Source organism: Euprymna scolopes, chromosome 46 (genome assembly GCF_053919585.1).
Source record: "Euprymna scolopes isolate OS-2025 chromosome 46, ASM5391958v1, whole genome shotgun sequence".
NCBI classification, from domain to species: domain Eukaryota; kingdom Metazoa; phylum Mollusca; class Cephalopoda; order Sepiida; family Sepiolidae; genus Euprymna; species Euprymna scolopes.
Genome location: NC_136527.1, coordinates 60,760,957 through 60,787,433, shown reverse-complemented (window position 1 = coordinate 60,787,433; position 26,477 = coordinate 60,760,957). Strand labels below are relative to the sequence as shown.

At 26.2% G+C, this 26,477-nt stretch overlaps 1 long non-coding RNA gene across 1 annotated transcript; it reads left to right on the top strand.

The window, feature by feature from the left end:
- The first annotated feature begins 1,259 nt into the window (after positions 1-1,259).
- LOC145270498 (uncharacterized) lies at positions 1,260-25,387 on the top strand. Its single transcript, XR_013865400.1, has 2 exons — positions 1,260-1,397; positions 24,140-25,387. It is a non-coding gene; the product is annotated as an uncharacterized LOC145270498 (long non-coding RNA).
- The last annotated feature ends 1,090 nt before the right edge of the window (positions 25,388-26,477 follow it).

The window sequence follows — 26,477 nt, the reverse complement described above, 5'->3', positions numbered from 1 at the left end:
GACACTGACCCAGGTAGTTCGGAGGAAGATGAAGTGCAGCCAGATGGTAGGACTGTGGACACTGACCCGGGTGGCACTGGTGGAGATGAAGAAGCCCAGCTAATCCCCCTCCGTAAGAGCGCCCGCATCAAACGACCGCGGCCGCAATGCCGCATGTGTGATCTTGAGACCAGGGGGGGGTGTAGAGTCGAAGAAAATGAAGAGAGGAAGCGCCCACGTGTCTTTTTTCTAGGATCGACGTCAGTGTGATCGTATCGGTGAACTGCTGCAGCTTTAAGAGTACTTTAGTGTGTGTGTGTAATTTTTTGGGACTTGCTCATCTGCTGACTTTACAGGACTTTCCTTTCTGCTGATTCTACAGGACCTGCCCTTCTGCAGAACTTGGAACAAAACTTCAAGCCTTTTCTTTCTTTTCACACGTAGTCGCCTAAAAAGGTAGAATCCGACTTACTTGTGAAACGGCTTTAGTCGGTATTCTGTTGTAGTTAAAGTAAATACTTACCAAAAAGTAAATTTAAATTTCTATTAAAAATTATTGAAAAAGTGTTGTACTTCAGGGTTTTATCTTTCTGAGTAAAACAAGATTTGTTAAGAAATACCGGAGTTTAGTAGATTTTAAGTAGTTAAAAAAAAAACATGAACTTGATTTTTCGGTGCTTGTGAGTGCACTTACTGATCCGCGCTATTTTTTTTTAAATCGTATTTCCCAAGTTTAATTAAAGTTTTCTGGTATGTTTTTTTTTTATTCAGTTGTAAGTTTAAAGTATAGAATAGTTACAAAGCACCCTCCCCTCCCCATGTTAAGAACGGCTTTTTAAATAATAACGTTATTATTTCAGCACGGATCAATAAGTGAACCTGCACCAATACCGATTTTTCTCTGTCTAATTTGAGTCAACAACAACTACACAAGGAACTTAATGATAATGATGTACACAACGCTTCTTGATGGACTCCAATTTTATTTCTTTAAACAATGTAATTTTTAAATATTTCCCCTCTTTTAAATTTCGGCCTTGAAAAAAAAAACAAAAAAACATTGACGTTTGACTTACATTGCCGGGGCGACATGTTCGCAGTCTCGCAGAAACAACGAGTATGCCAAAGTAAAACAACGTCTTTTTATTTTATTATTTGTTTATGAACCGGACTAAGAAAAGAAGGAAATTGTATTGTTTTAAAATTTCTCCAAAAGCCGACATTTTTAATGCAAACCCTAGTTACGTCCCTTAGCGATGCAGGAAACGTTGACGACGAGATTTAAACGAGATTGGCAGCCATGTTGTTATCGAAACGCGTGTGTTTAATAATTAATAATTAATAGACACAATTAATGTCGATTAATGGAGATTAAGAAATGTCAACAAACTAATCAAATTTTCTCTATTAATTGAAAGGTAAGATTTTTCACACACTAAAAACAATGAATTTTCAAAGCTTTTGCTTTGAAAATTCATTGTTTTTTTTTGTTTTGTTTAAAAATATCGCTTGGGCTATGATGAGATATTCACAACGTTACAATAAATTTGAAATCATTAAATTCTCAAATTTGTTAATTATTAGGTTGCTTGGACATTCATTAGAATAACCAACAAAAAGATATGAAAAGATAAATATACAAATACAAATGTTAGGTACGTGAAAGAAAATTTCAAAGTTAACATATCTCCAAATGGAACAGCTCAGCAGAAAGAGTATGCAGAGATGGTTCAAGTATCATTAGAATGGTCTCCATTCTAATGATACTTGAACCATCTCTGTAGGACAAATAATAAGAAAGTTACAACAATTCTAAAGCTGAAATTTGAGGCTAATTTTGGATAATAGAATCAATGGATTTCCTTAACAAAGTTGTGACCGATATCAAGATTTTTCACAGTTATTTTGTCATAACTTTCTTATTTCTTGTCCGATTTCAAAAAGACAAATATCACTGGAGAGCTTATTGAATGGAGAACAAGAAAAATATATTTTGAAAATTTATTAATCAATTATTTACAAGATTAAGAGGTGAAGGGGGAATGCGGGGGCGGAAGATACAGTCAATTTCTAAGGCAATATTACATCCCCGCATATGAAGTCTGATCAAATTAAATGATTTTTTCTGTATGAATACTTTATCCCGTGACGAGTACGTACGATGTATATGTTTTTAATATTTCCATTTTTTTTAATGCCATGAATAAACTGCAGAAGCACCGTTTTTTTATTTCTCATACAAACGCCAATAAATATAATTTTTTTTTTACATTTCTCATATAAATTATCAAAATTTATTTTAGCATATAAATTATTAAAATTTCTTTTAGCATATAAATTAAAATTTCTTTTAAATTATTAAAACTTTTAGAATTTAAAGTTTGCAAAATGTGCATAATAAAAAATATATTTATGAAAGTTTTATTTTTAATTTTAAAAATAACTCTTGTATTTCTTTTTAATTGTAAATTGATTTATTAGTTTATTATAGAAAAAAAAGCAAAGTAACAAATGGAAGAAAAAAAAGCAGCTCGAAATGATAAAATAGAAAAAAATACATTGACGTTTGATTTTGCCGGGGAGAAATGTTTTGGTTTAAAGAAATTAAAATAATTTAAATCCTAAAAGTTCATTATGCTGAAATAAATTTTAATTTATATGCTTAAAGAAATTTTATACTTTTAGCTAGCCGTAGTCTGGTGTTATTGCCGTCGGAAAATATTTGTAAACAAAGTGATGGAAAATATTTGTAAACAAAGTGATGGAAAATATTTGTAAACAAAGTGCGTAGGTTAAAGATGGCGTTAGTGAAATTTTGAAAATTTTCGTAACGGCTTCACATTTTAGGTAAACTCAAAACCAATGAAGGTAAAGTCATATAGGCTTCATATTTCGCACAAATAAGGTTTAATATCTATATTAACGAATATATATAGTTTCAAAACTATTACAACTTACCTTCAGGTCGAATAATGATGACTTAAATGACACAAAACTTCACTTCAAAAATTTTTTTCACTTCTACTGAACGTATGAAAATAATTCAAATACCAGCATGTAGCGAAACATGTGTGCTATGTCATTAGTATCCGTGCTGTGTAGTTAACCCCACGCAAGCGCAAATCTATGACACATACCCCAGTGCACAGAATTACGGCTTACTCAAGTTACCAGTGCCACTTAACCCTCGCAAAAGCCTTGCCATTTTCACATACCTACAAATGTTAGCACAGACAATCTAAGTTACTTATCTACCTATTTGGATAATAAGCATAACTTGGCCTTCGGGACAAGATCAAAGTGTAGTATCTGTTCTTCAGATGCTGCACTTAAGATAATTTGTACCAGTCAATGGAGGGGAAACCCTCTATACTGGGACAATTATTATTTTTGGTAACCAGAGTGACCCCTTTTAGGGGAGCTGGTTTTTACCTCACATTAAAAACGGCCTTGTGCCTAATTTGCTCAGTGGGGGAGCAAATAAATACCATCTGTTCTTCAGATGCTGTACTTCTATTTCTTGTTCTCTTTCAGTGGAGGAGAAATCCTTCACGACTGAGGCAATTTTTTATTTTTGTACCTTTTCTCCACGTTAAAAAACGACCCTGGTGTCTAACTCTGTCCCGTGGGGAGGCATAGTAAATAGGTACCTATTTGGATAATTTTTTTGTGTGTGTGTGTGTGTTTAACTTATTGTGAAGTATTTTTTTATTCTTTTTGTGTTTTTTTCATTAAAAAAAAACCAAAAAAACAATTGTAGTTTAAAGTTGTTGAGTTAGAATGAAACAAATGGTACCGTACTTAGAGGCTCGAGGTTTATTCCGGTCAAATCATCACGGGTTTGACCAGGCCACCGAGATATAGAAAGCCTGTTCACTAGGTGTGTCAGAATTTTTGGGGAATTTTTGACATCCCTAACAAAAAAAACTGCGAATAAAATATTAAAAAAAAAACTCGTAATTTCTCTTTTAAAAGTGGTTGTTTATTTTCTTTATTCAATATACTTCCAAAATAAACTATTAAAGGCGTTAAAAAAAATAGAAATATTATTTTTTATTTTTTGGAAACAGTGTTTACAAAGTGCCTGCGGGCCTTCATGCAGCCATTTTGTTTACGTAATGAAATCAATTGAATTTTACGAGTTAATTTTTTTCAATTTTTTCACTTTAAAAATCTATCCAAATTTTTCTATTGGTTCAATTTTTACGATATTTTCAGGTTCAATGTGAAATTTTATGCTATTTCCAATAAACCGAATATAATATTCTAGACAAGGTTTTTTTTTAATTCACCCCCCCCCCCGCCATTTTGAAATGGCTATTAAGATTAAAATAATTTTCTCATCTCAAATGTATATATTACAAATTGAAGATAAAAGATCAATAAATAAAATAAGCTAATTTAAAACAAAAAGTACAGTTATTTGCAATTTATCTGTAAAGTCCAAAGTCTGAAGCCTTTTTTTAAAAACCACGTTGAATTTTTTTTTAATTGAAACCTTACTGCACAGAAAGTTTTGTTTAATTACAACACTTATTTCTGTTTCATTCAATGTTTTTTTTTTTAAATATTAAAAAAAAAATCACTCCATAAAGAAGTAATAAAATATATTAAATCAAAAACTTATGTTTTTCTTTGAGAAAAGAAAAAAAAAATTCTTCGACTGAGTATTTTTTTTAACTATGGAGACACAAATTTCTCCACGCACAGGCTAGACAGCTAATGCAAACATGTGGTTTTTATTTTCTTCTGTCCATCCATATTTCAAAACATGATTAAACACCACTTCCGGTGTTTCGCTAAAACATAACAATGCTTACATAATGGCGCTATTTTCAAATAGTTGTTTAAAAAAATTCTTTTATTTAAAAAATACATGGAATTTAAAATATAAATATGGATAAATTCTTTACAATGAATAATGGAAGTACTCATTGAATAGTATTTTTTTATAGGTAAGTGAGTTTTTGGAATTTATATTTACATATATTTATCGAAGCAAGTTAAATTTGTTGATTTTCTTTTTTTAAAGAAAACCGATTAAAAAAAAAAAAAAAATATTGCATAATTTGCTATTAAACCTTTTATTTTTGGAAAATTTGGTCTTTGCTCCTTTAATTGAAAAAAAATTAGGGTTTGAATTACATTTTTCAAGTACTTTTAAGCTTGGAAAGATAGAAGGTCGAATTATTTTTTATCACACATTTTTAATGTTGGTTTCTGACACTGCTACCCGTTCACTGAAAAATGCCTGCAGGCAATGTAGGTAAGATTTGTAAAACTGTTACTGACGGCATTTTTAAAAACATGTGAAAAAAGAAAAGAAAGGTACCCAATTCGATTAATACTGAAACTGAACTGTATTCAATATAAAATATAAATATTATCTATGTAAAATTAAGTAATTTTAAAGCAATATACAATCTAATATTGGTAAAATTGAATTATGAATTTAGGGAACAAAGAAACATAAAACACAAAATTCTTGGCCTTCGGGAATACGATCACAGTGTAGTAGTATCTGTTCTTATGCTACAATTCACATTTTCTGTCTTCGGCCCGTGGAAGAGAAATCTTTCATGACTAAGACAATTTTTATTTTTGTTCCTATCAGAGTGCCCCTTATTAGGGAGCTGGATTTTTTCCCACAAGGGTATATGTTGAAATATTTAAATAACTATTACTTTTAGTACAGAAATTACGTTTAAAGTTTTGGTTTTCTGTTCTGTTATGTTCATTTTTTCCCATGTTTTTCATCAAAATGTGTAGCATATTTTCATCAGTTACATGGTTAGGAACCTATACTTCACTATAGTCTTCATTTTCATATCTGTGCAGAATACATGAATACGAAAATGAAGTTCACAATACTACTAAAACACAATCATACCATGATGTAAACATTGCTTAAAAAGTAAGCAAATATAGTACACATCTACAATATTAAGTCAGGATGGTGGTGAATTTGGGAGGAGACATTATTATTTCACTCACTACAAGTTGTCTCACAGACCATCATCAGTGATCACTCCCTGGCAGTAACCTGTGGTATTCGCTGGAGACTGCAGGACAACAAGTCTCCCCAGATTTCCAATGTTCACCTCTTGACTGCTCATGCAGATGATTGCACATTATCGCAACAGCTGTTTGCCATCAATTTCTCATTGGCATTGGCTATTGGTGTTTCCTGGGATTTGGGTGACAAAATGCCTCCCCAAGGTACCAGATTTGAACTGCACACTTCCACCTCGGACTTTCCATCCTTCCTGATCCTTCACAACAAGGTAAAAATTTACTAAATCCATTACAATGAAATTCTTTATTGAACCGCCTAATTATTATTATCATTATTGTTATTATTATTTTTGTTATTATTGTTATTATTATTGTTATTATTTAGTTATCCTCAGTTAAAAAAAAACGGGTTTGTTTTACAGATTTGAAAAAATGGTCTTGAGAATGAGTTAAAAATACATTCAAGTTTCACAGTATATTTTAATTGGTAGGTGAAAGTACAGAATAGTTAACAAAACACCCTTCCTTCCTCATGTTAAGAATGGGTTTCTAAATAATAATGTTATTATTTCAGCAGCGTAGCATAAGTGCACAAGTACCTTTTATTTTTATATATTTGTTTTTTTAATTTTTTTACCACTAAACAACACAATTCTACCTTAAGTACAACAAGTGATACAATAATAGCATTTTTTTGTTTTTTTAATAGTACATTTTTTTTTTAATAGTACATTTTTTTTTTAATAGTACATTTTTTTTAATAGTACATTGTTTTTTTAATAGTACATTTTTTTGTTTTTTTAATAGTACATTTTTTTTGTTTTTTTAATAGTACATTTTTTTTGTTTTTTTAATAGTACATTTTTTTTGTTTTTTTAATAGTACATTTTTTTTGTTTTTTTAATAGTACATTTTTTTGTTTTTTTAATAGTACATTTTTTTGTTTTTTTAATAGTACATTTTTTTGTTTTTTTAATAGTACATTTTTTTTGTTTTTTTAATAGTACATTTTTTTTGTTTTTTTAATAGTACATTTTTTTGTTTTTTTAATAGTACATTTTTTTGTTTTTTTAATAGTACATTTTTTTTTAATAGTACATTTTTTTGTTTTTTTAATAGTACATTTTTTTGTGTTTTTAATAGTACATTTTTTTGTTTTTTTAATAGTACATTTTTTTGTTTTTTTAATAGTACATTTTTTTTGTTTTTTAACGCTTTTAGTGCACGTGCACTAAAAGCGTTAAAAACAACAAAAAATTATTGTTTGGAAATCAAATTTGAAAAACTCGAAAATAATGTTTTTTAAATTGACAAACTCAAAATAAAAAATGAAAATCCTGAAAATTCACCTAGGCAAGTTTTTTGAAACCACTGAACCGAAAAATGGCATCAGATTTGTTCAATAATGTAAATTTACCACTAAACAACACAATTCTACCTTAAGTACAACAAGTGATAAATACAGGTTAAGGATTTTTGGATTTTTCCACATTTGCCGCAAAATCCAATAAAAAAAAGTGTAGCTGGCATGGAAACACATTACTTTTTTCATATATTTTTTTTAGACATAATAAATTGCCACGAGACCAAAAATGGTTAAAAGTTCGTTTTGTTCACTCACAGCTTGTGTTGAAAGTCGGTTATATTTTCGATGATAATGAAAAATATTCCTTCCCCTTATTGGATGTGATAATTAATTAGACACACCTTCATTTTTGAATAAATGTTTGAGTAAGCCAGATGCTAAAAGTAAACAGGCTCAATTCAATCAGATACAATGAAAGTAATTCTCACAAAGGCTTTCTCCATATATTTATCTCACACATTAAATTGTGTTTCCACCAAAAATGGTTAAAAGTTCTTGTTTTGTTCACTCACATTATCTGTTGAAATTAAAGACTTTTTCAAAAACTATTTACACTCATTTTCTGCCGATTTTACCCTTCCCTTGTTCCCTTTATTGCACAAAAAATGGCAATTTTGATAAGGGCTGTTTGTTTTAGCTAGGTGCCTCCCTGAGCAAACATACTATTTTATACGAATTTAGGAAGACTCCTCCACGGAAAACTCATCCATTTTTGCTAGGTAGCAAAACTTGTCCATTATTGAATAAATCTCAATTGAAAACATTTTCTTACCGTTTTTAAAGGATATATTGTTTTTAAAAGAGACTAAAACCTCCATAATATTTTTTCAAAATATTTTTACTTGTTTACCGGTTTTTAAAAAAGATAAAATTGATTTTTGCTATTTTGTTCATTTTCTCCCTAGCTAAGTTTTTAGTGGTTTAACTTTTTTTGAAGCACTCAACATTAATTCTAAAGAAACACTCGACACAACTAATTTTTGTTTACTGAATACAGTAAAAAAAACTAGTGGTGTCGAGTGTTTCTTTAGAATAAAAAATGTATGACTTAAGAGGATCACATCTTGAAAGTCTCGAGAATCACTGAAAAGTAGAAACTTAAAGAAAATATTGAGATAAATATAGTGGACCCCTCCCCCTGCCAAAAGAAAGTAAATTCAAATATTTTTACATATAATTTAGAGAGGGGGAGGACTTTTAAAAAACTATATCTCCCTCAAAAAGGAAACAATAAACATAAAAAAAATGATTGAAATTAAAAATAATTTTTAATAGCAGGAATAGAGTTTTTTTAACAATGAGTAAAATAAAAATTTAAATTAAAAATGACGAGTTTGTGTATTTAAAAAAATTAATCAAATTTTAAAAAAAAATACAAAACAAAACTACCATAAAATCCCATAAAAGAATCGAACCTTGCCTCTTTTGTAAAATTATTTTTTAATACTAAAAAAGATATCGTTATAAATAAGAAAAATGGGTAATGTCCAAGATTAATGCTAAGAAAAACCAAGCTACCAGAAGTGGATACGGAATGGAACAGTCAGGGTGTCAAGATACTAAAATTGAAACCATGTATTTATTTAGTTTTTACACTTGTTTTATGATGAAACAAAAAATATTAAAAAAAAACTTTAAAAACCAAATGATGGTAGAAAGCCAATAAATGTTAATACAAGTGTTTGCTTTTTGTTTAAAAGTTAATTTTTTGTTTTCTGATAACATAAGAAGTGGTAAAACTAAAGTATTTTTTAAAAATAAATATGATTTTGTTTTTTGTGTTTTAACTCTGTGACTCCATTCCATAATCAACCGTACCCACTTCCAGTTATTTGATTTTTCCAAGCAATGATTTTGGACATTACCAAAAATGAAATGCGTAAACACTAGAAATATAAAAATTGTAGTTAACTAATAGATATTGTTTTTACTAATACTAAATGCACAATCTCATTGTTAAAAAAATCTATTTGCATTATTCAAAAATTATTTTAATTTTATTTTTTTGATATTTATAGTTTCGTTTTTGAGGGAGATATAGTTTTCAAAAAATTCGCGCCGCCCTAAATTATATTTAAAAAATATTAAAATGTATTTTCTTTTGGAGGGGGCTCTTTTTAGAACTATATTACACCTCAGCATTTTCTTTAATTTTCTATTTTTGAGCAATTATCGAGACTCCTAATGTGTGATCCTTCTATGTTGAACATTTTTTTTGTTCTAAAGTAACACTCGACACTACTAGTTTTTAACTGAATAAAAGCTTAAAAATAAGTTAAACCACTAAAAACTTAGCCAGGGAGAAAACGAACACTTAGAAAAATAAATTTTATCTTTCCATGGACGAGTTTTCTGAGCACCAGTTCATACACAAAAGCTAGCTTGAACTATTCCCTGAGAAGCATCCAACCGACTAGTTTCAATTTGTATGGGGTTAAGTCAGGGGAGTGGCCATTCATGCCAAATTCTGTAAATTTCATCTTCAATCAGCCGTCCATTAAAAAAACCTGAACATGTAAAAATAAAGATAAAACAGTTACAGTGAAAATAATTCAACATTTTACATTTTAGTGCATTTTATGCCATTGAAATGGTTTTTTGATACTCAGTTATTGTGTATGTCCTTCTGATGGGAAAAAAACATGAATCCAACCAACTGAATATCTTGTGTGGTCTATGGGAATGCATGAACTTGAGAGTTACATCGCCTGCATTTACTGCATTTATTTCATTCACCAACCGAAAGAAAGAGTTATAAATACAGGTTATATATTTCATGTGATGTCAGGGTTAGGGTTAGGGTTAGTGTGATGTCAGAGATATAAAGAATTGATGGCAAGATGAATATCAATAAATAGTTTATTTACACTGAACAACTTATGGCCAATTTGTGATGTTGACAATGGGATGAAATAGTGACTAGCATTGTATCTTCCCTGAAACACCCTGATTCAAGCGACGTTCTCACCTTCTCCATAGTTTCCTGAAACGGATCGGAAACATCTTGTAGTAAATTATTTTGTTCACATGAGGTTTGGATTAAGTGAACAGTAAGTGCTTGAGTTTGATGCACGATAACTTTGAATTCAAATAAATTGAATTTAAAATTGGAAGTTTTCTGCATAGTCTCCCAGAACAAGGATCTCATTGGAACAAAGATTCTCTTTTGATTCAAGTATCTGGCTTGGCATTTTGTTAGATTTTGTAAGATTATCAATGGTGTCAATCAACAGATCTTTATATTCTGCATATGTTGTATGGGTACTTAATGTTGCATGGCCGGTTGTGTCCCATTAAGTGAAATAAAATTTATCATTGCGGTTCATGTCATACAGCTCCTTATCGAAGAATTTCTGCGATGCTTCTCAGTTTTCACAGTGATGTATCATATACCCTTTCTTAGAAGTATCACAAACTAACTTGGAAATCAAATCTTTGTAAGTGATGTTCCATTTCATGGCATCGACAAGAACTTTTTCATTGTGATGTATGCCACAGCCACAAACAGAATGTGTAACCGTGGATCCAGCTAAAACACACCACTTTGGATGGCTCTCTGCAAATTTGGAAAACCTTACCTTGACATCAGGACACTTCTGTTTAAAAGCAACATACAGTTAATGCAAATTACACATTATCAAGCGTTTTTGTTTGTGAACACCCTTTTCTATCCTAACAAAGTCCTTTTTGCCTTTTGTATTTGGTGGTTGCATTCATCATTCTCATACATTTGGATTATCACGTCGATTGTCTCCAGTTGTTTCCCCTTTTTAGAGTTAGGTTTTGAGAAAATACTATTTGTTAGTTCTCTGGCAGTTCGAACATACTCAGACATCTTGAAGAATTTGGAGCTGTATTCATGAGACCAGAAAAATCCACCACAACATTTTTTTGTGGCCTTTCGCTCTATGCTCGAACACATTTGCGAAATATTGTTTGTGATGCAAATGGTTGATAATTCACCTTCATTTTTTTCAGTTCAGCTCTCTACAACAATGTCTAAAGAATTTCTTGCTTCAAAGTTCGATGGATTCTCAAGTTCTTTGGATATATATATTATAGTCTTGCCTTGGATATATATATTATAGTCAAACTTGTGACACTCTAAATTGAGTTGAACTCCAATAGAGCAAGCCTCGTAAGTCATCCGTTTTTCTGAAGAAAGGTAAAAAAGGAAATTAGGACCTAGTTGCACTATAATTTTCTTACATGCTTTTATGAGTTGGCCTCCTAGTACAAGAAGTTTCTTAATTTTTGACACAAACAGTTCAAAAAGTTTCTTATTAGTTTCTTGATCAAAATTCTCAAGTACTTTGGAAATGTAATTTAAGGACATTTTGTAAGGTAAACGTAGTGTAGATGTGAATATTTGGGGCTTTATGGTACAACTATGCCATTTTCACTTTTTTCATGGGAGCCAATAAGGTAATGTTGGATTTGTTTCTTAACCCTTGCAAAACCATGTGTGTTTTTTCTGAAGTACAGTGAACAGGGAAGGGTCAACAACTTGATCCAGAATTAAAAAAATTGAAGCAATTTTATATCCTATGCATTCCTTAACCTCTTTATCAACAATAATTAGCAGTTATTTGCATTTTATTGATATGCAGTGGCTTCAAAAAGAAGTATGGTCAAGCCAAGAAATCTTGTGATTTTAATAAAAATGCTGATTTTCAAGAAAACCGATTTTTGGCTATATTTCAGATTTTGCTACCATAATCAACTTTTTTATGTTTTCAGATAGATTCCACATAGTTCGGAGTATCCCATCATGAAAACAAATAAAATTTTGTATTTTGATCATTTTAGGTAAATTTTATTATTTTGGAATTTGTGAAAAATTTGATAGGGGTTACTTTTAAGGACACCCCTGGAGAAAAAATATTTTGTAAATTTATGATTTTTTGACACTATATGATAGGAAGCTATATAGAAAATATTCAGGAAGCTACATAGAAAATCAGAGCAAAAAACTCTTGTTTTCAGGAAGATATTGGCAAAAGTTTAAAAAGTTGGGTTAAAATGACCACCCATGGTGTTTTTAGTGTTAAAGTTTCTCAAAAAAAAATTCTCAATCAAAATTGTTTGCTTGAGATAGTACTAAAATTTTCTTCAGATTTTTACCATCCTATTACTAGTTTCTTATAAAAAGTTTTTAGCATCCTATTACTAGTTTCTTATAAAAAGTTTCTTATACTTTTATAAGAGTTTCATGTTTGCAACCCTCATCAACTATTCTTAAAGATTGCTAGATCTTTGAAATTGTGACCAGACCATAACTGTTTTACTATCTGGCTTACTTGCAAATTTATTACAAAATTAAGGTGTGACGTGAGTTTAACAAATGTCTAAATTGATTATCACATCCAATAGTGGTTGAGAAAGGGAATAAATAGGGAATATTTTCCAAATATACCTGACTTCCAACAGACACTGCATGAGCAAATGAAGAACTTTTAACCATTTTTAGCCGAGAGGCAATTTATTGTCAAAAAAATATATAAAAAAAGTAATGTGTTACCATACCATGAACCTTTTTTATTGGATCTTGAGGCACATGTGGAAAATCCAAAAACACTTAATATTTCTTTAAGATTTCAATTTTTACCAAATCTGATGCCATTTTTGGATTCTTTGGGTCAAAAAACTTATCTAGGTGAATTTTTAGAGCCATACAATCTTTCAATTTGAAAATATACAAAAAGTTTCCCAGGTGTCACGTTATGCAACTTACGCCAAAATATAAAATTCTCTAAATCAGAAACCACTTGGAGTTGTGTGCTTAAATATTCAGGATTTCTTAGTTTTTTTTATCTGCAGTGCTAACTACAATTAGATCTGTGGAAATGGGTTCCAAATTTCTGGATGATTTGATATGGAATAACTCTCAATAATCATTCAAAAATCAAAGACAAAAAATAACAAAAAGTTACAGGGAGCTCTGCACTATAAGAAGAGTTAAGAACTATCTTGATGTCCATCTTGGTCAAATAGTCTGTGACAAGTATGGAGTTGTGGCTGCATTTGCACATATTTTCAACCTCTTCATCTTCTTATGAATAACTGTGTACAGTTCCTACACTGATATCTACAGACGCACAACGATCTTTATCCATGAAATTCTTTATTTACCCAATCAACTTTGGTGTTTTGACTTCTATCTAATCTAGCATCAGGTTTTGAGGAGTATAAGAGATTCAAGGAAGGAAGGAAGTCTCTTAGAGATGATGACAGGGGTTGGTGGATGCGAGATTCTTACAAGATGGTCCAAAAGCAGTCTGAAGCAATCCATGCACTTCTTTGGAACTTTTTCCAAGTTTAAAACAATTTTATTGCATATAGTTCATCAAATCTGTCCTCTCGTCCAGATTGAATTTTGAAAATTCACTAGCTGTGACAATCAGGCTGTAGTATGGTGTCTTCCAATTCCTGATATAGCTGTTCGTTTGAACCTGAAATCATAAACCTTAGTTATCTCATAATATGTATAGCTATAACATACTGAATTTTCAAGTATATATGACAATTTTAAATGCCTGTACAAAAAAGGTCTGGAAACCTATTTATGTCGCCTTATATATGAATGAGTTTTAACCAAATTATTAAAATGATATATTAATGATTTTTAACCAAATTATTAAAATGATATATGAATAATTTTCCACAAATTATTAATATGAATAATTTTTGAAAAGTTATTAAGATGATATATGAATAATTGTACTGAAATTATTAAAATGACAATTGTGACAAAATTATTAAAATATCTGAAACATTTCAACCACATTATTAAAATGATATATGAAAAATATTAAGCATATTATTAAAATGATATATGAAAAATATTAAGCACATTATTAAATTGATGAAAAATATCAACCAAATTATTAAAATGTTCTTTGTAAAATGTTAACAAAATTATTAAAATAATATATGAAAAATGTTAACAAACTTATTAAAATTAATGAAATCTTAACTAAATTATTAAAATGATATATGAATAATGTTAAGCAAATTACTAAAATATATATTTAAACAGATTATTGAAATGGTAAATAAATTATTCAAATGATACACGAATAATTTTTACAAAATTATTAAAATGATGCATAAATAATTTTAACTAAATTATAAAAATAATATTTGAATAATGTTAAACAGATATTATTTCCACTAATTTATAAAATGGTATATAAATAATTTTAACTAAATAATACAAATGATATAAATAATTTTACTTAAATTATAAAAATGATATCTAAATAATTTCAACAGATATTTCAACGGATATTTTTTAACTAATTAAAATGATATAAATAATTAAAACTAAATTATGGAAAAATTTAACAAAATATTAAAATTAAATATAAATTAAACTAATCAAATGATATCTAAATAACTAAATTATTAAAATGATATATAAATAAATTTAATAAATTATTAAAAATGACATATAAATAATTTTAACAAATTATTAAAATGATATATAAATAATTTTAACAAATTATTAACATTATATATAAAAATTGAAACCAAATTATTAAAATGCAAATTAAAATGTATAAACAGAATTTTAATGAAAATATTCAAATACAAATCAAAATGTGTAAACAAAAATATATAAAGTTCAATGCAAATATTAAAGCAGACATAATTTTAATGAAAGTATTAAAATGCAATTAAAAATGTAAAACCTGAGATATAGAAATCATTTTGACAAAAGTATTAAAATACAAATTGAAATGTGTAAACAAAGTAATATAAATAATTTCAACTAAAATATTAAAATACAAATTGAATTTTATAAACAGATATATTAAATTTTTACCAAAATATTACAATAAAAATTTAATTTATAAACACATGTATAAAGAAATTTTACTAAATACAAATCAAAATGTGTAAAATAATTTTAATGCAAAGTATTAACATATAATGTTCAATGTTTAAATAAATAATCTAAACGAAAATATAAAAATACAAATTGAAATGTATAAATTCTAATGTATAAATAATTTTAACGAAAATTATACATAATAAATTAAATGTGTAAACACAGATATATAAATAATTTGTAGTAAAATGTTAAAATAAAACCTGAACAGTGTAAACACGGATGTATAAAGAATTTAATCAAAAATATTAAAATACAAATTGAAAAGTGTAAACACGAATATATAAATTATTTTTACTATATATTAAAATACTAACAATATATAAAAACAGACGTATAAATGATTTTTACTAAAATATTGAAATACTAACAATATATAAACACAAACATATAAATGATTTTTACTAAAATATTAAAATGCTAACAATATATAATCACAGACATATAAATGATTTTTACAAAAATATTAAAATACTAACAATATATAAACACAGACATATAAATTATTTTTTTATTAAAATACTAACAATATATAAACACAGATATATAAATGATTTTTACTAAATATTAAAATACTAACAATATATAATCACACATATAAATGATTTTTACTAAAATATTGAAATACTAACAATATATAAACACAGATATATAAATGATTTTTACTAAAATATTAAAATACTAACAAAATATTTATATATTTTGTTAGTATTTTAATATTTTAGTAAAAATCATAGATATATAAATGATTTTTACTAAAATATTAAAATACTAATTAAATATATAAACACAGATATATTAATGATTTTTACTAAAATATTAAAATACTAACAAAATATATAAACACAGATATATAAAGGATTGTTATTAAAATATTAAAATACTAACAAAATATTTATATATTTTGTCAGTATTTTAATATTTAAGTAAAAATCACAAATATATAAATGATTTTTACTAAAATATTAAAATACTAACAAAATATATAACCACAGATATATTAATGATTTTTACTAAAATATTAAAATACTAACAAAATATTTATATATTTTGTCAGTATTTTAATATTTTAGTAAAAATCACAAATATATAAATGATTTTTACTAAAATATTAAAATACTAACAAAATATATAAACACAGATATATAAATGATTTTTATTAAAATATTAAAATACTAACAATATATAAAGACAGACATATAAATGATTTTTACTAAATATTAAAATACTAACAAAATAAATAAACACAGATATATAAATGATTTTTATTCAAATATTAAAATACTAACAATATATAAACACAGACATATAAATGATTTTTACTAAATATTAAAATACTAACAAAATAAATAAACACAGATATATAAATGATTTTTATTCAAATATTAAAATACAAACAATATATAAACACAGACATATAAATGATTTTTACTAAATATTAAAATACTAAACAATTATATATAAACAGAGAAATATAAATGATTTTTACTAAAATATTAAAATACTAACAATATATAATCACAGACATATAAATGATTTTTACTAAAATATTAAAATACTAACAAAATATACACACAGACATATATATGATTTTTAAAAAAATATTAAAATACAAACAATATATAATCACAGACATATAAATGATTTTTACTAAAATGTTAAAATAGTACCAATATATCATCAGATATATAAATAATTTTTACTAAAATATTAAAATACTAACAATATATAAACACAGACATATAAACGATTTTTACTAAATATTAAAATACTAAAAAATTATATATAAACAGAGATATATAAATGATTTTTACTAAAATATTAAAATACTAACAATATATAAAAACAGACATATAAATGATTTTTACTAAAATATTAAAATACTAACAATATATAAAAACAGACATATAAATGATTTTTACTAAAATATTAAAATACTAACAAAATATACACACAGACATATATATGATTTTTAAAAAAATATTAAAATACAAACAATATATAATCACAGACATATAAATGATTTTTACTAAAATGTTAAAATAGTACCAATATATCATCAGATATATAAATAATTTTTACTAAAATATTAAAATACTAACAATATATAAACACAGACATATAAACGATTTTTACTAAAATATTAAAATACTAACAATATATAATAACAGACATATAAATGATTTTTACTAAATATTAAAATACTAACAAAATATATAAACACAGATTTATAAATAATTTTTATTCAAATATTAAAATACTAACAATATATAAACACGGACATATATATGATTTTTACTAAATATTAAAATACTAACAAAATATATAAACACAGACATATAAATGATTTTTACTAAAATATTAAAATACTAATAAAATATATAAACACAGACATATAAATGATTTTTACTAAAATATTAAAATACTAACTATATATTAGCACAGACATATAAATAATTTTTACTAAAATATTAAAATACTAACAATATATAAACACAGACATATAAATGATTTTTAATAAAATATTAAAATACTAACAATATATAAACACAGATATGTAAATGATGTTTATTAAAATATTTAAATACGAACAATATATAAACACAAACATATAAATGATTTTTATTAAAATATTAAAATACTAACAATATATAAACACAGACATATAAATGATTTTTTTTAAAATATAAAAATACTAAAAATATATAAACATAGACATATAAACGAGTTTTACTAAAATGTTAAAATACTAACAAAATATAATCACAGACATATAAATGATTTTTACTAAATATTAAAATACTAACAAAATATATAAACACAGACATATACATGATTTTTACTAAAATATTAAAATACTAACAAAATATATAACTATATATAATATAATATATATAAATGATTTTTACTAAAATATTAAAATACTAACAAAATATATAAACACAGATATATGAATGATTTTTATTAAAATATAAAAATACTAAAAATATATAAACACAGACATATAAATGATTTATACTAAAGATTAAAATACTAACAATATATAAACACAGACATATAAATGATTTTTACTAAATATTAAAATACTAACAAAATAAATAAACACAGATATATAAATGATTTTTATTCAAATATTAAAATACCAACAATATATAAACAGAGACATATAAACGAGTTTTACAAAAATTATAAAATACTAACAATATATAATACCAAACATATAAATGATTTTTATTAAAATATCAGATATATAAATGATTTTTAGTAAACTATTAAAATACTGACAATATATAAACACATCCATATAAACGAGTTTTACTAAAATATTAAAATACTAACAATATATAATCACAGACGTATAAATGATTTTTACTAAAATATTAAAATACTAACAATATATAAACACAGACATATAAATGATTTTTACTAAATATTAAAATACTAACAATATATAAACACAGACATATAAATGATATTTACTAAATATTAAAATACTAACAATATATAAACACAGACATATAAATGATTTTTACTAAAATACTAACAATATATAAACACAGACATATAAATGATTTTTACTAAAATATTAAAATACTAACAATATATAAACACAGACATATAAATGATTTTTACTAAAATATTAAAATACTAACAAAATATACACACAGACATATATATGATTTTTAAAAAATATTAAAATACTAACAATATATAATCACAGACATATAAATGATTTTTACTAAAATGTTAAAATAGTACCAATATATCATCAGATGTATAAATAATTCTTACTAAAATATTAAAATACTAACAATATATACACACAGACATATAAATGATTTTTACTAAAATATAAAAATACTAAAAGTATATAAACATAGACATATAAACGAGTTTTACTAAAATATTAAAATACTAACAATATATAATCACAAACATATAAATGATTTTTACTAAATATTAAAATACTAACAAAATATATAAACACAGATATATAAATGATTTTTATTAAAATATAAAAATACTAACAATATATAATCACAGACATATAAATGATTTTTACTAAAATATTAAAATACTAACAATATATAAACACAGATATGGAAATGATTTTTATTAAAATATAAAAATACTAACAATATATAGACACAGACATATAAATGATTTTTACTAAAATATTAAAATACTAACAAAATATATAATCACAGATATATAAATAATTTTTATTCAAATATTAAAATACTAACAATATATAAACAGAGACAGATTAATGATTTTTACTAAATATTAAAATACTAACAATATATAAACACAGACATATAAATGATTTTTACTAAAATATTAAAATACTAACAAAATATACACACAGACATATATATCATTTTTAAAAAAATATTAAAATACTAACAATATATAATCACAGACATATAAATGATTTTTACTAAAATGTTAAAATAGTACCAATATATCATCAGATATATAAATAATTGTTACTAAAATATTAAAATACTAACAATATATAAACACAGACATATAAATGATTTTTACTAAAATATAAAAATACTAAAAATATATAAACATAGACATATAAACGAGTTTTACTAAAATATTAAAATACTAACAATATATAATCACAGACATATAAATGATTTTTACTAAATATTAAAATACTAACAAAATATATAAACACAGACATATAAATGATTTTTATTCAAATATTAAAATACTAACAATATATAATCACAGACATATAAATTATTTTTACTAAATATTAAAATACTAACAAAATATATAAACACAGACATATAAATGATTTTTATTAAAATATTAAAATACTAACAATATATAATCACAGACATATAAATGATTTTTACTAAATATTAAAATACTAACAAAATATATAAACACAGATATAGAAATGTTTATTAAAATATTAAAATACTAACAAAATATATAAACACAGACATATAAATGATTTTTACTAAAATATTAAAATACTAATCGAGAAGTGTAAACAGATATAAATAATTTAAACTAAAATATAAACATATAAATTTGAATGTATAAAGACGGATATATAAGTAATTTTAATGAAAATATTAAAATATGAATTGAAATATATAAACACAGATATATAAATAATTTTAACGAAAATATTTATAAAACACTAAAATATATAAACAGATATATAAACATTATCTATGCCAGAGATAATTGCCAACCAAGTTCTACAATGGACAATTAATGGAAAATGGAGAAGAAGACTAAAAATGAACAAAATCAGAAGAAATGTGAATTATTATTGTAGAGAGTTTAAATTCACACTTGTGATCACTAACCACTGCTACGTTGAGTTGTAGATAATTGTTGACATCTTCACTTTCTTATCATATATCTACTTCCACCTATTTCTTAAACATCGAAAAAAATATCAAATTTATAATGCCCTCATTGAAAATCTTTCCTTCTACTGGCTTTATCTTGCAGTTTTGATGCTTCCGTCTCCTAAAAGAAAAAAATTAAATAATAAAAGTAAATGAAAATTTAGTGTCTTCATAAAAAAAATAAATATATAACAAAACGGCAAAAAAAATGTTCAAAACAGTTTGCATAATGCTTGTAACACACTTTGCTGGAAAACATTTTTTTCTAACAAAATATGTTTGCAAAGAAAACATTTTTTTCTAACAAAAAATATTTGCAAAGAAAACATTTTTTTCTAACAAAATATATTTGCAAAGAAAACATTTTTTTCTAACAAAATATATTTGCAAAGAAAACATTTTTTTTCTAACAAAATATATTTGCAAAGAAAACATTTTTTTCTAACAAAATATATTTGCAAAGAAAACATTTTTTTCTAACAAAAAATATTTGCAAAGAAAACATTTTTTTCTAACAAAAAATATTTGCAAAGAAAACATTTTTTTCTAACAAAAAATATTTGCAAAGAAAACATTTTTTTCTAACAAAATATATTTGCATAGAAAACATTTTTTTTCTAACAAAATATATTTGCAAAGAAAACATTTTTTTCTAACAAAATATATTTGCAAAGAAAACATTTTTTTCTAACAAAAAATATTTGCAAAGAAAACATTTTTTTCTAACAAAAGATATTTGCAAAGAAAACATTTTTTTCTAACAAAATATATTTGCAAAGAAAACATTTTTTTCTAACAAAATATATTTGCAAAGAAAACATTTTTTTCTAACAAAATATATTTGCAAAGAAAACATTTTTTCTAACAAAATATATTTGCAAAGAAAACATTTTTTTCTAACAAAATATATTTGCAAAGAAAACATTTTTTTTCCAACAAAATATATTTGCAAAGAATAACCATCCAAAATCTTTCAGACATGCCTGCTGCTGATGATGGATATTTTCTATTTAATCAAAATAGAATTGCTTCTTTTATAATAAAAGTTGTTAATATATTGATATATTGGCAGAATACTGATTGCTGAAATAATAGTCATTATTAAGAAATGAATTTTGAACATTGGGAGAGGAGGATATCGTTTTGTAAGTATTTTGTACTTTAACCTAACAATGCAATAATTAAAAGATATCAAAATTGAATGAAACTTGAAAATATTATCAATAACAAATACCACATTTTTAAAAAGTTTGCTTTGTTAAGATTTGGTAAATGTTGTACTGGTTGGATGTATGGCTATCAACAACTGTATACATTTTTTAGCTTAAAAAATCGGAATATATCAAATATTTATCAAGTAATACCAGATAAATTTATTTTCTTGATAAATGCTTCATGCCACACTGTCAAAGAATGAAAAATACCATATATGGCATAAATGTATGTAGTTAGTCAGAAGTTTAGCATTTCCAAAGTGGTGAATGAACGCTATATTTGCAAGATTTTTAGTAAAGAATATGAAGAATCTTCATTGTTTTTCTAGTTCTATGGAAACGCTAAGTTGTTAAACATCAAGTTTTGATTATATTTAACAGTTCATTTGATTTGAATGCAATTCAGATAATGAGGCCTCACATCATAATAAAAGCTGTTAATATATCTATACTTGTAGAATACAGATTGCTGCTGAAATAATTATTAAGAAATGCATTCTTAACATTGGGAGAGGAGGATGTCGTTTTGTTTGTACTTTTTACCTAACAATGCAATAATTAAAAGATATAAAAAAATTGGATTGAAAATATTATCAATAACAAATACCACATTTTTTAAAAGTTTGCTTTGATAAGATTTTTTTTTAGGTAAATGTTGTACTGGTTGGGTGCATTGCCATCAACAACTACCTGGACCTGTTTTAGCTTAAAAACATCTGAATACTTCAAATATTAGTCAAGTAATACTAGATAAGTTGATCATCCTGAAAAGAGCTTCATGTCAAATGTCTGTAATAGAATAGGATTACATGAATATATATTGTTAGTCAGAGACGTTTCGCATTTCCAAAGTCGGAAACAATGGCAAGATTGATGAATAATTCTAAAATTGTGAAATCTAATAAAAGGACTTGCTGTTGAAGCATCTGCATGTCAAGCTGCTGGAAAGAAGAAAGAATCGAGATGCCCCAACTCTCATGACTAGTGATCTCACTCAAAATGCTGCTACTCATGCGCAGATTAGGTGAGCTTTGACTGCATAAAAGTAGGCTGTGTAGAGAACGCAGAAACACTTGTAGGAGGATCCTTGTCACCTGTTATTGTATGTCACTGAGTCACTTTTTTCCTTTTTTGTGTTGCAGAAACATATGAAGTAATTTGCTAGTTCATTTGAAGAAATAAATTCTTGCAAACTGTTCTCACAGATGATTTTTCAGCTCCCAGTAAAGATTTACTAAAGCATTTGTTATAGAGTTTGAAGGGAAAAGTGACTCATTATATAATTTAACATTATAACAGATGTAAGATCTGATTAACATGCTTTGAAGATGCCAAGTTTTTTATGCAGAGTTCAAGGTGGCTGGAAAGGCAGTTTAGCATTGTCATGAAAGTGACTTCACGATGATTGGATAGTCGTTAATTTTTTTTATTATTCATTGTATTTCATCATTATTATTTCAGCATATAGCAATTATTTATTCCAGCAAATTTCTTTTGTAGCAGTTATTTATTGTAGCAATTATTTATTGTAGTAATTATTTATCGTAGCAATTATTTATAGCGATTATTATGGCAATTATTTGTTATAGCAATAAAGTAATGAAGATTAAGGACAAAAGGAAATGAGGAAAACAAAGAATAAAAGTTCAAAAACTTCTGTGCAACAAAATAATCTCCTGATCAGCTGTTACAATTGTGTTTCGACATTTTTTGTTGTTTTAACCCTAACCCCAACTCTAAAATACTGTTGTTCACTCTTTGATTAAAACAAAATAAATTATCGAAATGTCCTTGAGATTGTAATTCAATATTTTTAATCAAGTATATTTCTATAAATTTAAAATGATTTGTGAAAAATTCGTGTTGAACTTACATTCACTACGTTCTATTATACACACCCATACAATGAAAACATGTGTACATATATACATGTGTGTGTGTGCTTGTGTGCAAAAAGTATATGTACACACATACACACACATGCATGTATATATCTATTGATATATATATATATATATATATATATATATAATGCATTTTCTCTTTGTGAGAGTTCATTCTCCATGGGCTCCGAAATAGTTGAGACAATTTTGTCTTAATTTTACACAAATGTATGTAATGTATTTAAAATGAAAACATTACGAATTCATTAATTTCTAATATTTCAGTATAATATTTTTAAAAGACTAAATGAAATACTGTCTAAAATTATCCCTTTATTTTATGTAATATTGTTGGCATTGAAAAATATGTATCATAATGTATTTTGTTTTATTTTGTTTTACAGATACTTCAGAAAAAATATCCTTTGAACATGAGACAGCACTAAAGAAAAGTGATACTGCAAAACTGCAATCTAGTTTGATAGAAATTTTATTTGTCTTGAGAGAAAGGAAGTAACATTATTTTAAAATGTCAAAGTCTTCTTGCGATATTTGTGGGATAGGATTTTCTAAGAAAACTACTTTAAAGCAACATATTAGAAAACACACTGAAGAGAAGCAACATGCTTGTGAAATATGCAGTAAATCATTTTTGAAAAAAACAAATTTAAATAGGCATAAAAGAAAACACACTAAAGAAAAACCATATTCTTGTAAAATATGTGGTAAATCTTTTTCAGAAAGTGGAGACTTAACTGTACATATCCGAACTCATACTGGAGATAAACCATTTAAATGTGAAGTGTGTTTGACGTCTTTTGCATACAAGTCAGTTTTAACAAAGCACATGCGAATACACACGGGAGAGAAGCAATATTCTTGTGAAGTGTGTGGGAACTCATTTGCACGTCAATCTCAATTGAAAAGACACTTAAAAACACACACCGGAGAGAAACCATATGAATGTAATGTATGTGGTAAATGTTTTTCGGAAAGAATAACATTAACTCAACATATCCGAAGTCATACTGGAGAAAAGCCATATGAATGTGACATGTGTGCAACATTTTTTGCACATAAATCGAGCTTAAAAACGCATATGAGGATACACACTGGAGATAAACCATATTCTTGTGACATATGTGGGACGTCATTTGCACATAAATCGAGTTTAACTATACACATAAGAACACACACTGGAGAGAAACCATATTCTTGTGAATTATGTAATAAACCATTTAGAACTCAAGGGCATCTAACTATACACATCCGAAGTCATTCTGGTGATAAGCCATATTCTTGTGACTTGTGTGGAGCGTCATTTACACGTCAATTAAATATGAAATATCACTTGAGAATACATACTGGGGAGAAAACATGATCTCATAGAAAGAACTCAATGTAATCAAATTCTATATTGGAGAAAATACCTATGAATGTTGGATGTCATTTGCAAATAAGTTTTACACATGAGATGACACACTGATGAAAAGCCATATACTTGTGAAATATGCAGCAAGTCATTCTTAAATAAAAGAAATTGAAATTGACCTATCAAAACTTGTACTGTAAAGAAGTAATGTTCTTTGTGAAATCTGCTTTACAGATATGTCAACCTACAATCCACATAAGAAATAAACTATATTTGAAAATATCTGAAAAATCAAAATTTAATTAAATGATTATATACAGCAGTCGAATGCTCGAGTCCCCTCATCAATTTATGAATATTTGCTTCTACATTCTATATTCTAAGCTCAAATAACACACTGGCTCATACTAAGAAAGTAATGTTGCTTTATCTATTATAGATTCTAATCCAAATAGAAGCTACTCAACTAGATGAAAATTAGTCTTAAGAAATAGTTTTAAATATAATCAGATAAAAATGTAACTTATAAAAAAATCAATCCTAAACCAAAATATCTTAAAAAAACATCTCCCAAACTCACCAGCTTGTAACAGATAATTCTAATGACACTTGGAGAAACACTGGCTCAATTGAAAGATAAATCAGCCAATCCCTCTTGGATTCTTCAATAAAAATTCTCATCAAATCTATTTTTGATGGTTTGCAGAACTTGTCACATATAATTATTACAGCTTTACTAAAAGTTAATGTAATCAATGGTGGAAAAATGCCAATTTAATGAATGAATTTAAGCAACCAACCAAAAAATAACAAATAGCACATGATGAGTGAAATACTCGATTGCGATCCAATCGTGTTCAAATTGTACAAGTGGATATTGTTAGTGTTTATCATACTTTTCACCGTAGCTTTATCTATTGATATGCATTGATAGAAATAACTGCACAGTCAGTAGTGCCTGCTAGTGTTGATATGCAGATATCAAGATTGATGTACCCTACTTAGTTGTTACAGAAGAAATAATGAATCCAACCCAAAATATACCCCCACTATCAAACAATCATGAGGTTGTTTGCATGGGAACCGTGAAGGCTAACCTGCTTGCTAGTCGGTTTGCCTCAAAACTTCACATTTGACCTGGCACACCACTCCCTCCCTGACTTTCCTTTGCGGACAGACGCCACACTAGATGATTTGAAAATCACCCTTTATCAGGTATATGGTATCATGAAAAAACACCTCAAAACCCGATCTCATCCCCACTGTGCTATTAAAAAAAATGGTCCTCTGAGGTTCTTCAGTTCTCTCCAAACTTTGCAACAAATGCCTTAACGAATCTTGTTCTCCTGACTGCTGGAAAACTGCTTCTG